Here is an 8765-nt window from a genome sequence, read left to right on the forward strand (position 1 = left end):
AAGAAAACCCCACTAGGCATAATAGACACCTTATCCACACCATACTTTCCCCAAATTCTCCTATTAAACCCATTAATAACAGACAATGACGGTTTAGCACACACAACGTAGCAAACAAGGGCAGTTTGCCAAAAATCAATTTTCGGTTGAACATCCTCCATTGTTAACTGAAGTTTCCCATTATTATCATTTTTAGTCTTCTTCCCTCCTTCAGACAAATTTTACCCTTCATCAATAGTATTCTTGAACAAACTATCCTTCCAATTCGAGGTATACCTCAAATTGATTACAAGCACCGAAACATGGGTTCGAAATTCTGGGTTCTCTGCAATTGGGGAAAAATTATGCCCTCTCTCAGTGTTACTCTGATTAACATTCTCAGTATTACTCCCATTAGCAATAATCAATAAGGGGGTCGGATTATCAAATTCAAGCACACTATCACAACAATCTATTGTTCTATTGAAATTTTCAATGGATTTTAAAGAACATTGGATTGCCTTTAGCCATTGATTAAACTGTTCTTGATATTGCTCACGTTCCTCAATCAAAATCTCCTTCAGTGGCACAGTGTTCTCCATCATCGAATCCAGCCAACTCTCGATTGAAACATCCTCCGAAGCAATGCTCTATTCCTTTCTCTTTGTATAATTTCTTGTTATGGGTTTCGATTTTTGCTTTGATTTCTGCTTTTTCTTAGTATTTGAGCTTGAATTCTTACTCTCTCTACACTTCTTACCCTTCGCCATGAAAATCGAGGTCCAAATCGAAGATGAAAATGGCGGGTTTTAATCCATATCCAACACAACTCCTCTCGAGATATAGCACCCAAAGAATCTTTCGAGTAAAGAGCATAAGTGAGGATGCGATTGAAATATCGCATGGCCGGATGAATAATAGATACGGCTTTCGAAGTTTGAGGCTCATACTTTCCTTCATTGGAGATGCATCGCCACCATCTTAGCTCGTCATATTCATGGTCATCACTCATCTTTCCACTAGCCGGGTACACAAGGTGATCTTCATCCAAGGCGGTAGGAAATAAAAAATAAGCACCAAGTTGAGACTCCGAGATTCGATGATTGTTTTGGGTGTTTTTGTCCCTCGGGAGAGTTACAGCTCGAAGACTGGTCTGGGGCGGCCTGTATCTGCAAAACAACGGAGACTCCGGGTGGTTGGAGCTCCGCCTCCAACGATCAAGTTAGAACGCTTGGGAGAAAGTAAAAAGTGCGGAAAGGTAAAGGTGCGATCTTCTCGGATTCTGAGATCAGGTGTTTTCTCTGATGTGAGAGAATGTAGGGTATGCTGTAATAAATTGTAGATGTCCCCGAAAATGGGGGGAATCTCCCTATTCATAGGGTCATCGGTAAATGTGCTCCTAATTAGGTCACTCTAACCTAATTCTGATGGGCTGCGCCGAATTACGACTTTCTCGAGATTTGGGCCCTGAAGGCCGCCTTTTTTCCCAAATCCTGGGAATGACACGTGTCAAAAATGGAGATTGGTCCAATTCAGACTAATCTGAGTCTGACACGTGCCACTATCTGGTTGGCCCACGTAGCTTGGGTAAAAATTACCAAAAACAATGATCATTATTGAATAGTTAGAACGTCAATGTCCTCGAAGAATCACCACTATTTTCTCTTATCACCTCGAGAGATGAGAGAAATTCGAATGTCAATCGGGCATATGTGGGCACATTTAGATCCAAGAATTCCAAAAGCCCCAAATTCTTAGCAAGAAGTCGAACATCTTTATCAATCCCTAGCATTGTCGTTGTTGCTTGATCATAAAAACGACTGGACTTTAGCTTCCTCTTTGTCAATTGAATGAATCATTCTCAATGTAGTTCCTTTGAAAATTCAATACCATATGTTTGAACCACCTCGGGAGGAGGAGGGACAACATGCCGGGATTTGGTTGTGCTAGTGCGAGCCCTTTTCTTGCGACGTATAGGAACCATCTACAAGAAGAAAGGTCAAGCATAAGCAATTCATCATGAATTTGGATCAAACACACAAGTGCACAAGAAGTAATACCATCACCAAATTATCATAGAGAATAGCTTAAGAAATTTAAGCACAAAAATAACCCCAAAATGGATGAATCAAGAATTGTCACATAGAACTAATGTCATGACTATAATAGCAACATAGAAATATTCAATGAGAACTAAGAAGCAACTAACATCAATTCAATGGAAAAAGTTTATCATGGAAGCACAAATTCATGAACATCATAAGCAAAATTAACCAAGATATTGAATAAGCAAAGAAACAAAGCTACCATGAACAATACCCATGAGAGAGAAAGATGACCAACAATGGTGATGTCAAGAATTCAAGCAAGTTAAACAATTTCATCATGAAAAAGCTTCAAAGTATCATCAAATAACATCATACAACACAAAATACAAGCAAAAAGAACTAACAATAGAGTTCTACCATTAAAGCCCAATCAAGGGTTTCAAGCTTCAAAATGAGGAAGAAGATGAATAGAAATGGAGAAATCATACCTCAATGATGCTTTAAAACACTTGAAAATGGAAGAATTAAAGGTAATAAGCCAATTAGAACACTAATTTGCAAGCTCCAATTCCAAAATTAAAACCCCAAAAATTCGAAAAATTAGATCCCAAAAATTCGAAAAATGCCACTTAAAAATCTGAAATTTCGTAGCTTAAAATTGTATTTTTGTTGTTGTAATTTGTTGTAAGTTGAATTATAATGATGAAAAGAGAAACAATTTCTAAAATAAAATTTAATTGAGATGAAGGAGGGGAGGAGGAGTGAAATCGGGGAGAGAAAAAGTGAAATAAGGGGGGCTGATTTGCGGACAAAAGAGAGGAAGGGGGCTGCCTTGGCCGTGCGCACGCACACACCCTCTCGTGCGCGGGCACAACCAAGCAGCAAGGTGGGGGGTGCGCTTGGAGTGTGGTGTGTGCGATGGTGAGTGCGGATGTGCGGTTTGTGTGCAAGGTGTGTGCGGTGCTCTCATCAACGCTCTCGAGTGTCAAGCTCGAGTGATGCCCACGAGAAGGACAGACTAAAAATCACAAAATTCATAAAAAAGCACTTGTTCATGATTAAATTCCATGAGAGCACAGCCATGAGAGCGCCCCCTCATATCAATCACATCTTCACTTTTAACTCAATTCCAACCTCTTGAAACCTTCAAATGACACCAAAATTGTCGGAAATCTAAATCCAATTAATCCCAAGGTACTTAAAATCAAGAAAACAAAGAAAAATAAGAAAATTTCCAAAAATATAAGGAAATAAAAAAAGAAAAATGAAAGAAAGGGTTAGAAAACCGGGTTGCTTCCCGGGAAGCGCTTGTTTAACGTCATAGCTCGACGTTCTCCACCTATCAAGGTGGTTTGAGAAGAATCATTTTATGAACTAGGCCAACAAAAGCACCATCAAAATACTTCTTGAGCCGATGGCCATTGACCTTGAAAGAAGATGATGAATACAACTTAGAAACTTCAACGACACCATTTGGAAAGACACCTTGAACCAAATAAGGACCACTCCACCTTGACATGAGTTTTCCAGGGAACAACTTCATCTTAGAATCATAGAGAAGAACTTTGTCACCTACACAAAACTTCTTTTTCTCGATAAGCTTGTCATGAGCTTCCTTAGAACGAGCTTTGTAAGTGCTTGCACAATCATAAGCATCAAGCCGAAGTTCTTCTAATTCATGAAGATCCAACCACCTTTGCTCTCCCGTACTTGCTAAATCAAAGTTGATTTTCTTGATTGCTGAAAGAGCGCGGTGTTCAAGCTCCATCAGAAGATGGCATGATTTCCATAGACAAGATGGTATGGAGTGGTGCCTATGGGAGTCTTAAAAGCCGTTCGATATGCCCATAAAGCATCATCAAGCTTGTCTGCCCAATCTTTTCTATTCCTAGCAACCGTCTTCTCAAGAATCAACTTTATTTGACGATTGGACACCTCAACTTGTCCACTAGTTTGAGGATGGTAGGGAAGGCCAAAACATTGATGAACGCCATGCTTTTTCATCATCTTTTGGAAGGCATTGTGTACAAAATGCGATCCATTGTCACTTATCACCGCCTTGGGCACACTGAATTTTGGGAAGATGATCTTTTTGAATAACTTCATCACCAACTTGTGGTCATTTTTTGGGGAGGCAATGGCCTCAACCCATTTTGAAACATAATAAAACGCCACAAGAATGTATTGGTCCAAAAGAAGAAGGGAATGGTCCCATGAAATCAATGCCCCATACATCGAAAACTTCCAACTCTAGGATAGGTTGTTGAGGCATCTCATTCCTCTTTGAAATGTTTTCGGTCCTTTGGCACCGATCACAAGACTTGATGAGACCCCAAGTATCCTTAAAAAGATGTGGCCACCATAAACCACTTTGGAGAATCTTTGAAGCGGTTTTGGAAACTCCCATGTGACCACCACTAAGATCCGAGTGGCACATCTTCAAGGCATTCGGCACTTCTTCATTTGGAATATAACAACGAAGCGAACCGTCAACTCCTCACTTATACAAGATTGGATCATCCCACAAATAGTTTCGAGCTTCTCTCTTGAGCTTATTTCTTTGATTCTTAGAAAATGAAGGTGGAAACTCCCCACATGCTAGAAAATAACCAAATTGATGAACCAAGAAAGCTCCTTCACATCGATTGCATATAAGAAGTCATCAAGCATTCTATCTTCGATAGGAGAACCATCATCTTGAACTTGGAAGTCCTCTAGGTGAGAAAGATAATTCGCCACTACGTTCTCCGCTCCTTTCTTGTCTCTAACCTCTATATCAAAGGTTTGAAGTTCAAGCACCCACCGGAGGAATCTAGGCTTTGATTCCTTTTTAGCAAAGAGATATTTGAGAGCCGCATGATCCGTGAAGACAATGGTCTTAGAACCTAACAAATAACAACGGAATTTTTCAAAAGCATGCACAATTGCTAAAAACTCCTTTTTCGTTGTTGTGTAATTTCGTTAAGCTCTGTTGAGGGTTTTTGACATATAATAGATGCATGGAGCTTCTTATCAACCCTTTGACCTAATACACCTCCAATAGCCGTGTCGCTAGCATCGCACATTACCTTAAAAGGTAAATCCCATCTTGGGGTTGGACTTTGGGGGTGGAAGTCAAAGCTTTCTTCAATTTTTTGAATGCTTCCAAGCATCTATCATCAAACACAAACTCAACATTCTTTTGAAGAAGATCATTGAGGGGCTTAGCAATTAGAGAGAAATCCTTGATAAATCTCCTATAATACCCGGCATGTCCCAAGAAAGATCTCACACCTTTCACATTAACCGGAGGTGGTAGCTTTTCAATGACTCCAATCTTCACTTGGTCCACCTCTATTCCTTTGTTGGAGATCTTATGACCAAGGACAATGCCTTCCTCAACCATAAAGTGACATTTCTCCCAATTCAAGACTAGATTCACTTTCTCACATCGAGACAAACACTTTTCAAGGTTCTCAAGGCAAGCTTCAAATGAAACACCTCCCACCAAAAAATCATCCATGAACACTTCCATTTCCTCTTCCAACATATATCCAAATATACTCATCATACACCTTTAGAAGGTGGCGGGGATGTTGCAAAGCCCAAATGGCATTCTCCTATAAGCAAAGGTTCCATATGGGCAAGTAAAAGTTGTTTTCTCTTGGTCATCTGGATGAATAGGAATTTGAAAGAAGCCGGAATAACCATCGAGAAAACAATAATACTTATGCCTTGTTAGTCTTTCAAGTATTTGATCAATGAAGGGAAGGGGGAAATGATCCTTTTTGGTTGATGTGTTTAGACGTCGATAATCTATACACATCCTCCATCCTGTGACCGTCCTTGTAGAAATGAGCTCGCCTTTCTCTTTCTCTACAACGACCATGCCTCTTTTCTTTGGGACAACGTGGACCGGGGAAACCCACCTTGAGCTAGAGATGGGGAATATGATTCCCGCATCCAATAACTTAGTGATTTCCTTCTTAACTACTTCCCCCATTTGAGGGTGAAGTTTTTATTGTCTTTCAATGCTAGGTGAGGCGCCATCCTCAAGAGTGATATGGTGCATGCATAGAGCGGGACTTATACCCTTGAGGTCATCAATGGTATAGCCTAAAGCACCTTGGTAATTTCTCAACACACCACACAAATCTTGAGTTTGGCTCTCACTCAAGGAGGAACTAACAATCACAGGAAAAGTTGAGTTAGGGCCTAAGAATTCATACCTAAGGTGTGATGGAAGAGGTTTGAGCTCAACCATGGGAACACCTTTACCTCTCTTTGTTGTAGCCACTTGCAATGCTTCTTGGCTAGTGATGTTCATGCACATTTGCTCATTAACGTCTTCAACGTTTCCATTTAGAAAATCTTCATACAAAGCCATCTTTTTGCTAGGAACACCTATCTTTTCCTTGTTCAACAAGACATTCTCAAGAGCATCATTAGAGGTGAGCAATTGCTCATGCATAGAAGACACAACATGATCGAGAAAGTCAATCATCATATAATTCTCCAAGGAAGAACTTGGATATTTCATGCTTTCATTCAAGTCAAATTTAATTACCTCATCTCCTACCTTAAGTGAAATTTTAGCACTTTTGACATCGATCATGGCACCCGAGGTAGCAAAAAAAGGTCTACCAAGTATGATAGGAATGCTAGCATCTTCATCCATTTTAAGAACCACAAAGTCCACCGGAATAACAAATTTTCCCACCCTCAAAGGAACATCTTCTACCTTACCTTTTGGAAACTTGATTGATCTATCGACTAATTGCAAGGTAATGTTGGTAGGCAAGAGCTCCCCTAGTTCAAGTCTTTGATAAACCGAATATGGCATAAGGCTAACACTAGCTCCTAGGTCACATAAGGCATTATCGATTAGCATCTTATATATAGCACAAGGGATGCAAAATTTTCCGGGGTCTTTTAGCTTTGGTGGTATCTTGTTCATTATGATTGCACTACAATTCTCGGTGAAGTTCACCGTCTCCACAACATCACAAGTCCTCCTTCCACTCAAAATGTCTTTAAGGAATTTCGCATAATTTGGCATTTAGGTGACGACATCGGTAAATGGTAGAGAAAGATGAAGTTGTTTGAGCATCTCAATAAATCTTCTAAATTGTTCATCCAACTTGTGTTTCATGTATCTTTGTGGGTAGGGAAGCTTGGGTTTCACAACATCTCTCTCTTCTTTCACCTTCTTAGGTGGCTCTACCACTACTTCACTCAAATATGCACCATCTCCCTCATCCTCAACTAAAACCTCCTTGGCACCCTCCTTACCCTTACTCTTGCTAGGAAAACTCTCCTCAAGCACCTTACCACTCCATGTAACTATGGCATTAACGGGTCTCTTAAGGTCTAGGCCTTGAGAGGGTAAAGAAGAAGGGCTTGCTTGGTCTTTCAAAGCATTGGCAAGTTGAGAAATTTGGTTTTCAAGCATCTTATTATGGGTCATCATTTCATTAAACTTCTTATCACTCACCGCCATGTAAGTGTTCAACAACTTGGTTTGGTTTTCAATGATTTCTTCCAAATTAGTCCTAGAAGAAGAAGAGGGTTGAGCATAGGAATTATCACTTTGGGTCTTTGGAGAAAAACTGGGTGGGGGACCCCTTTGAGCATTGTTTTGGAAATTTCCCTATTTTGATTGTTCCAATTACCCCTATTTTGATTTTGACCATAACCTTGATTATGGTTTCCATTACCTTGGTTATGATTACCATAATTTAGTTTTGATTTTGGCCACTATAGCCTTGGTTATTATAGTTACCTCGGGAGTTTTGGTTCCCTTGGTTCCTATAACCACCACCTTGGTTATAGTTGTCAAAATTGCCATGGTTGTGGTAATTCCTATTCCATTGACCTCTTTGATTTTCAAACCTTGAATCATTATTATTTGACACATAGTTCACATGTTCATTCACATTCCCATCTTGATCATCACAAACATCCATACATGCATGAGGGAAATTAGAAGCATCATGATCATACGAACCATATACATCACAAAACAAGCAACCACTAGGCATGTTATTAGAGGAGGGATGAGGTTGAGAGTTAGAAGACATACCTCTCCCCTTAAATTAGGAGGGAAGATTCGAAACTCGGGAGGTAGAACTTTCCAACTTTGCGTTGATAACGAATATTTCCTTCCCCAAGTTTGTACTTTGTGAGGACAAGTTGTTCATGACATTAAGATAATCAACCAAATACACCGAAGAGCTACTCTTGCTAGTTGGTTCCCTTTCACCATCTTGCCAATCTCTATAGTACCTCACTACGTCTTCAATGATGTCTACCACTTCCTCATCCGTTCTATTCATAATAGGACCTCCGGCTCCTCCATCAAGACACGATTTCCCTTGAGGACTTAGGCCACCATAGAATATTTGAATAATTTGGTAGGTAGGAATTCCGTGGTGAGGACACTCTCTTTGATACTCCTTGTATCTCTCCCATGCTTCATAGAGGCTTTCACTAGGCTTTTGCTTAAAACCTTGAATCAAATCTCTAGCCTCCGCCGTTTTCTTTTGTGGATAGAAACGGGATAGAAATTCCTTGGTCACTTCGTCCCATGTCCTTAGAGAATTTGGTTTGAATTCCTTGTCTAACCATTCCAAAGCACGCCCTATGAGAGAAAAGGGAAAAAGCTTGAGGCGGATGAACTCTTGGGAAATTCCATTCACTTTGATAGTGTTGCAATTTTTTGAACTCTTTGAGATGGTTTAGCGGGCTCTCATGTTTGGC

The 8765-nt window shown here is 40.1% G+C and overlaps 1 non-coding gene across 1 annotated transcript; it reads left to right on the forward strand.

Annotated features, from left to right (window-relative positions):
* The first annotated feature begins 8429 nt into the window (after positions 1–8429).
* LOC145580548 (small nucleolar RNA R71) lies at positions 8430–8535 on the forward strand. The gene has a single exon (XR_014099566.1). It is a non-coding gene; the product is annotated as a small nucleolar RNA R71 (small nucleolar RNA).
* The last annotated feature ends 230 nt before the right edge of the window (positions 8536–8765 follow it).

This window comes from Chenopodium album, chromosome 14 (assembly GCF_948465745.1).
Source record: "Chenopodium album chromosome 14, dcCheAlbu1.1, whole genome shotgun sequence".
NCBI classification, from domain to species: Eukaryota; Viridiplantae; Streptophyta; class Magnoliopsida; order Caryophyllales; family Amaranthaceae; genus Chenopodium; species Chenopodium album.